This window comes from Lucilia cuprina, chromosome 3 (assembly GCF_022045245.1).
Source record: "Lucilia cuprina isolate Lc7/37 chromosome 3, ASM2204524v1, whole genome shotgun sequence".
Taxonomy (NCBI): domain Eukaryota; kingdom Metazoa; phylum Arthropoda; class Insecta; order Diptera; family Calliphoridae; genus Lucilia; species Lucilia cuprina.
The window spans coordinates 5209966-5216981 of NC_060951.1; positions in this window are offsets into that span (position 1 = coordinate 5209966).

Below are 7016 nucleotides of genomic sequence, written 5' to 3' on the forward strand. Positions count from 1 at the left end.
GCGATAACTTGTATTATTTAATGTATAATTTATTAATATTTTGGTTGTTTGTGTTAAGTTTTTTGTTTTCAATATTTTACTCCTTAAAGGAAGTATTGTTTTTCTTTAATTCAATTATTTCTATGCAAAACATGCACATTCATGTCTCGTTGCTGACGTCTACTAAAATCATAAAAAATATAAAAATTTTATAAAATAAAACTTAAAAAATCAAAAAAACAACGCAAACCCTCTATAAAAAGCATAAAAACAATAAAAACATTAACTTTCAGCTTTTTTAAAAAAAGTAGTATTTCTACTACTTTTTTAAATTACTTTAAAACATCACTTTTCTATGCATTTTAAGTCATAAAATGTCTTGCTGAAGCTAAAAATATGATTTTTGTAAATTTTGAAAATAGTAGTATTTCTACTACTTTTTTAAATTACTTAAAAACATCACTTTTCTATGCATTTTAAGTCATAAAATGTCTTGCTGAAGCTAAAAATATGATTTTTGTAAATTTTGAAAATAGTAGTATTTCTACTACTTTTTTTTAAATTTCCTTTAAAATTAACTTTTTGTGTATTTTTTCATAAGAAATGTGTTTTTGAAGCTAAAATTTAATGTTTAACAAATTTTTAAAAAAGTAGTATTTTTACTACTTTTTTAAAATATTTAAAAACATCACTTTTCTATGCATTTTAAGTCATAAAATGTCTTGCTGAAGCTAAAAATAAGATTTTTGTAAATTTTAAAAATAGTAGTATTTCTACTACTTTTTTTTAAATTTCCTTTAAAATTAACTTTTTGTGTATTTTTTCATAAGAAATGTGTTTTTGAAGCTAAGATTTAATGTTTAACAAATTTTTAAAAAAGTAGTATTTTTACTACTTTTTTAAAATATTTAAAAACATCACTTTTCTATGCATTTTAAGCCATAAAATGTCTTTCTGAAGCTAAAAATAAGATTTTTTTTAAATTTTAAAAATAGTAGTATTTCTACTACTTTTTTGAAATTCCTCTTAAAATTAACTTTTTATGCATTTTTTTATAAGAAAAGTGTTTTAGAAGCTAAAATTTAATGTTTAACAAATTTTTAAAAAAAGTAGTATATCTACTACTTTTTTACATTTCACTAGAAATCAATTGTTTACAAATTTTTAGCCTTAGAAAGTCTTTTAAAAGCTTAAAAACAAATTTTAAATAGTTTTTAAATTAGAAGAATTTCTACTACTTTTTTTTAAATTAAAACAAAATTATAGTTTTTACTACCTTTTCAATTTCGGAAAAAATCCAAAATTTAATTATTTATAAGCTTAAAAAAATTGTTTTAAGTTCAAAAAAGTGTTTTAAAAGTTAAAAATTTATTTTTAAACATTTTTTGAAAATAGTAGTATTTCTACTACCTTTTTTTAATTCCACAAAAAAAAACTTTTTTTGTGAAATTTAAGGCAAAAAAAGTGTTTTTGAAGCTAAAAATCGGATTTAAAATAATTTAAAAAATAGTAGTATTTTTAGTATTTTTTTCAATTAGGAGAACAAATTCAAAATTTTGTGATTTTTTAAGCTTAGAACTGAGATTTAAGTCTAGTAAAGTGTTGTAGTTGTTGAAAATCGGATTTTAACATTTTTTTGAAAATAGTAGTATTTCTACTACTTTTTTTTAATTCCACAAAAAAACCTTTTTTTATGAAATTTAGGCCAAAAAAAGTGTTTTAGAAGCTAAAAATCGGATTTAAAACAATTATAAAATTAGTAGTATTTTTAGTACTTTTTTCAATTTAGAGGAAAAACTTCAAAATTTTATGATTTTTAAGCTCAGAAATGTTATTTAAGTCTAGTAATGTGTTTTAGTTGTGGAATATCGGATTTTAAACATTTTTTAAAATAGTAGTATTTCTACTACTTTTTTTTAATACCACAAAAAAGCTTTTTTATGCAATTTAGGTCGAAAGAAGTCTTCTAGAAACTAAAAATCGGATTTTAAACATTTTTTAAAATAGTAGTATTTTTAGTACTTTTTTCAAATTTTAAACTGTTTTAAAAATAGTAGTATTTTTTAATTAAATTTAAATTCCTCATAAAATGTAGTTTTTATGCAATTTAAGTCATAAAAAATGTTTTAGAAGCTAAAAATGGGATTTTCAACAATTTTTAAAATAGTAGTATTTTTAGTACTTTTTTCAATTTAGGAAAACATTCAAAATTTTACGATTTTTAAGCTTAGAAATGTTATTCATATCTAGAAAAGAGTTTTAAAGGCAAAAAATCTGGTATTAAACTATTTTAAACATAGTAGTATTTTTTAGTACCTTTTTCTAAATTTCCCTAAAAATCACTTTTTTATGCAATTTAAGTCATAAAAAGTGTTTTTAGAACTAAAAATCGAATTTTTAACCCTTTAAAAAATAGTAGTATTTTTAGTACTTTTTTACGAATTTTAAATTTTATTAAAAATAGTAGTATTTTTTTAAAATTCCTTAAAAATTACTTTTTCTTATACATTTTTAGCCAGTTATGAGTGTTCATTTAGAAAATTATGGTCATAAAGGTCATTTTCTGAAGGGGACCTAATATGGGAGCTAGACGAATTCGTGGACCTACACATATGGTCCATTTTCAATATCAAACAAACTGCATCAATACAAAATATATCTGTGCAAAGTTTCTACCATTTGGACTGTAATGCGTTTTCAATAGACAAATGGATGGACATGGCTAGATCGCCTTAGAATCGAAAAGGAACCCAAAATATATGGAACTTTTATGGGGTCTTAGATAAATATTTATTATTAATATCAATTACAAATGTATTAGTGTTAATTTTAAATAATTAATAAAATAAAATTATTGAATAATTAAAAAAAAAAATATCCTAATGAAAAGAGTTTTATTTCTTGGAAGATCTAAACATTCAGAGGTAAGTTGATAGGTCCAGTTTAAAGACACTTTCCTTAATGAGTTTAAAAAAATAATTTGTTTCAAACTTGGAAACTACTGGCCGAATCTGGCTGGAAACTTTGCATTCTGGTAAAATCGCATGCTGAATCCGAAAATGGACTCAGAATGGAAATAGCACCAATACTTCATCAAAATTACCGAAATTTTTTTATTTTAGAAAATTTGTGTTATTATATGGAGGTCTTGAGGCATAGAGTTACAGAAATTGACAATCAAAATTAGTACTTACACTAAATCCCAAAATGAACTCAAAGTGGACCTGAGACCAATATTTTTTTTGAATTTTTGAACTAAATTTTAGACCCATTTTACTACAAAATTTCTTGTTAAATCAAAATTTTTCTCTTAATAAAAGGGTTTCTGTCTTGACTATTGAGGCATTTTTGCTATCCAAGACAACAACCTCACATATTAGCAAAATCTTGATGTAAAATGAAATTTCATGGGATATTTGGTTCAAAATTTGTGTTGCAAAATTTTTAGGAAATATTGGACCTAGCTCAATTCTGAAACCATTTTTGGATTCATCATTAATTCTAGTCTTAAATGACAAATTTTTATTGTCCTCGGCCTTAAGACCCCGATGTATTACCACAAATTGCTTAAAATAAAAAAAATTCGGGAATTTTGATGAAATATTGGTCCTAGGTCCATTCTGACTTCATTTTCGGATTCAGCATGCGATTTTACCAGAAAGCAAAGTTTCCAGCCAGATTCGGCCAGTAGTTTCCGAGTTTAAAGCAAACAAAAAAATAAATTTCATAATTTGTTGTAGTATGGCTACTAGGTCCAACATTCATCAAAGTTTTTTATTTATACTTCAAACTCGGAAACTACTGGCCGAATCTGGCTGAAAACTTTGCTTTCTGGTAAAATCGCATGCTGAATCCAAAAATGGACTCAAAATGGACCTAGGACCAATATTTCATCGAAATTCCCGACAATTTTTTTTATTAGACAATTTGCGGTATTATATGGGAGTCTTGAAGCATAGAGTTACAAAAATTTGACAATCAAAATTAGTACTTACACTGAATCCCAAAATGAACTCAAAGTGGACCTGAGACCAATATTTTTTTTGAATTTTTGAACTAAATTTCAGACTGATTTTACTACAAAATTTTATGTTTAATCAAAATTTTTTCTACATATAGAGGTTCTTGTCTAGACTATTGAACAACGGTTTGCTAGCCAAGACAACAACCTCACATATTAGCAAAATCTTGATGTAAAATGAAATTTCATGGGATATTTGATTCAAAATTTGTGTTGCAAATTTTTTAGGAAATATCGGACCTAGCTCAATTCTGAAACCAGTTTTGGATTCAGCATAGATTGTAGTTTTAAATAACCAATTTTTATTGCCCTCGGCCCTGAGACCCCGAAATAATATTACAAATTGTTCAAAATAAAAAAATATCGGGAATTTTGATGAAATATTGGTCCTAGGTCCATTCTGACTTCATTTTCGGATTCAGCATGGGATTTTACCAGAAAGCAAAGTTTCCAGCCAGATTCGGCCAGTAGTTTCCGAGTTTGAAGCAAACAAAAAAATTAATTTTAATCTTTTTAAAAATAGTAGTATTTCTACTACTATTTTAAAAAATGTTTAAAACATCAGTTTTTTATGATTTTTAGCTTAAAAATAATTTAAAATGTTTATTAAAATGTAAAGTTTTTTGATTTTAAAAAATAGTAGTATTTTTACTACTATTTTTAAAAATTACAAAAATTAAGAAATTTTTGTAAATTTTACGTTTTTTCACTAAAAAATCATTAGGTTTTTCTAAAAATTGGTGTTTTTAACTTAATAATTAATATTTTCTATTTAAAAAAATAGTAGTATTTCTACTACTATTTTTAAAAATTATAAAAATGAAGAGTTTTTTAAATTTTCCTTTTTTTCACTTAAAAATCATTAGGAATATACAAAAATTGATTTTTTTTTATATTTTCCAAATAGTAGTATTTCTACTACTATTTTAAAAAATGTTTAAAACATCACTTTTTTTTTGATTTTTGCTTAAAAGATTTTAAATATTACTAAAAGGTGTAATTTTTGGATTTTTTAAAATAGTAGTATTTCTACTACTATTTTTAAAAAATTAAAAAAATCACTTTTTTGTAAGATTTAGGCTAAATTTTTTTTAAAAATTATAAAAAAGTAAAATTTTTTAATTTAAAAAAATAGTAGTATTTCTACTACTATTTTTAAAAAAAATTAAAAAAAATATATTTTTTTTTTTGTTAAATTTATTAAAAAAAATTAATTAAATTATAAAATAAAAAATTAAATAAAAAATTTAAATTAAATTAAAAAACAAAAAATTTTAAATTTTTTAAAAATATTTATTTTTTTTATTTATTATTAATTTTTTTCTTTCTGCTGTTTCACTTAAAAATTATTGTCAATTTTTAATAAAATTAAGAAATAAGAAAAAGTTTTTATTTTTTAGAGGGGCTAAGGGGGGAGAGGAGTTTACATATTAAACTTTCTTTTTAAACAATAATAATAATGATAATAATAAAATATAAAATAAATTTTAAAAAAATATATAAAACAAATAATTAATAAATTTGTTGGAGTTTTCGTTTATAAAAATAATAAAAAAAGTTTATACAAAATATTAACTAAATAACTAAAATAATTAAAGTTTTTTTTATAAATAAATTTTTTCTTTACAAAGCAGAGCTTTAAGTAGGTAGGGGAGAGGGTGTAGAAAGAGAGGTTGTTAGAGAAAACTAAAATATAAAACAAATTCTTTAAGAAAAATGAAATTTTCAACAAATTTAAGATTTGTTTTTTTGATTTTGTTTTTGTTTTTTTAAGATTTCAACATAAAATTTTCAAATATCACAATTAAAAATAAAACAAAATATATTTTTATTTAAATTTAAAAATTAATTAATATAATAATTTTAAAATATTTTTTAATTTTTTTTTCTCTTTAAAGAACTTAAGCAAAATTTTACAATTACTTTTGACAAACTACTACTGGCTACTTTTGGTTACAAAAAAAAAAAAACAAAATTTTAAACACTTAATGCAAATAGAGAAAAACATAAATTTTTTGTTGTTTTTGTTACTTAAAAACAAAATGAAAACAATACAAAAAAGAGTCTACAAATAATAAGGTTTTTTTTTTTAATAATATTTTATATTAAATTAAAAAATAATATAGAAATAATTTTACAGATTTTTCTTTAAATATATTTTTTAATAATATATTTATAAAACTACTAAACTAAAAGAGAATTTTTTTAAAATTCTCTTTCTTTCACATACTCTCTTGACAGACAACAACAATATTAAAACAAAAGAGTAAGAAAATAAATAAAAAAAAACAACAGTGATATCAGGCATGGAAAGTTTAGTACTTTGGTACTTTTTTTCAGAATTTTTTTAATATCGAAAACTACCGCCGCATGGTCCAAGGTCCAGTCTTTAGTCTTGACTTTACTCTAGTCTATGGTCTGGTCTATAGTCTACACTATAGTCTAGTCTTTAGTATAGTCTTTAGTTTAGTCTATATTCTACACTAAAGTATAGTCTTAAGTCTAGCCTATAGTTTGTCTAAAATCTGGTCTAAAGTATAGTCTATTCTATAGTCTAGTCTATAGTCTCCACTATAGTCTAGCCTTTAGTCATGTCTATAGTCTAGCCTTTAGTTAAATCTATAGTTTAGTCTATAGTCTAGTCTATAGTCTAGCCTTTAATCTAGTCTATAGTCCAGTATATAGTCTAGTCTAGTCTAGTCTAGTCTATAGTCTAGTCTATTGTCTAGTCTATAGTCTAGTCTATAGTCTAGACTATAGTCTAGTCTATAGTCTATTCTCTAGCCTAGTCTATAGTCTAGACTATAGTCTAGTCTATAGTCTATTCTATAGTCTAGACTATAGTCTAGTCTATAGTCTATTCTATAGTCTAGACTATAGTCTAGTCTATAGTCTAGACTATAGTCTAATGTTTAGTCTAGTCTATAGTCTAGTCTATAGTCTATTCTATAGTCTAGTCTATAGTCTATTCTATAGTCTAGTCTATAGTCTAGACTATAGTCTAGTCTATAGTCTA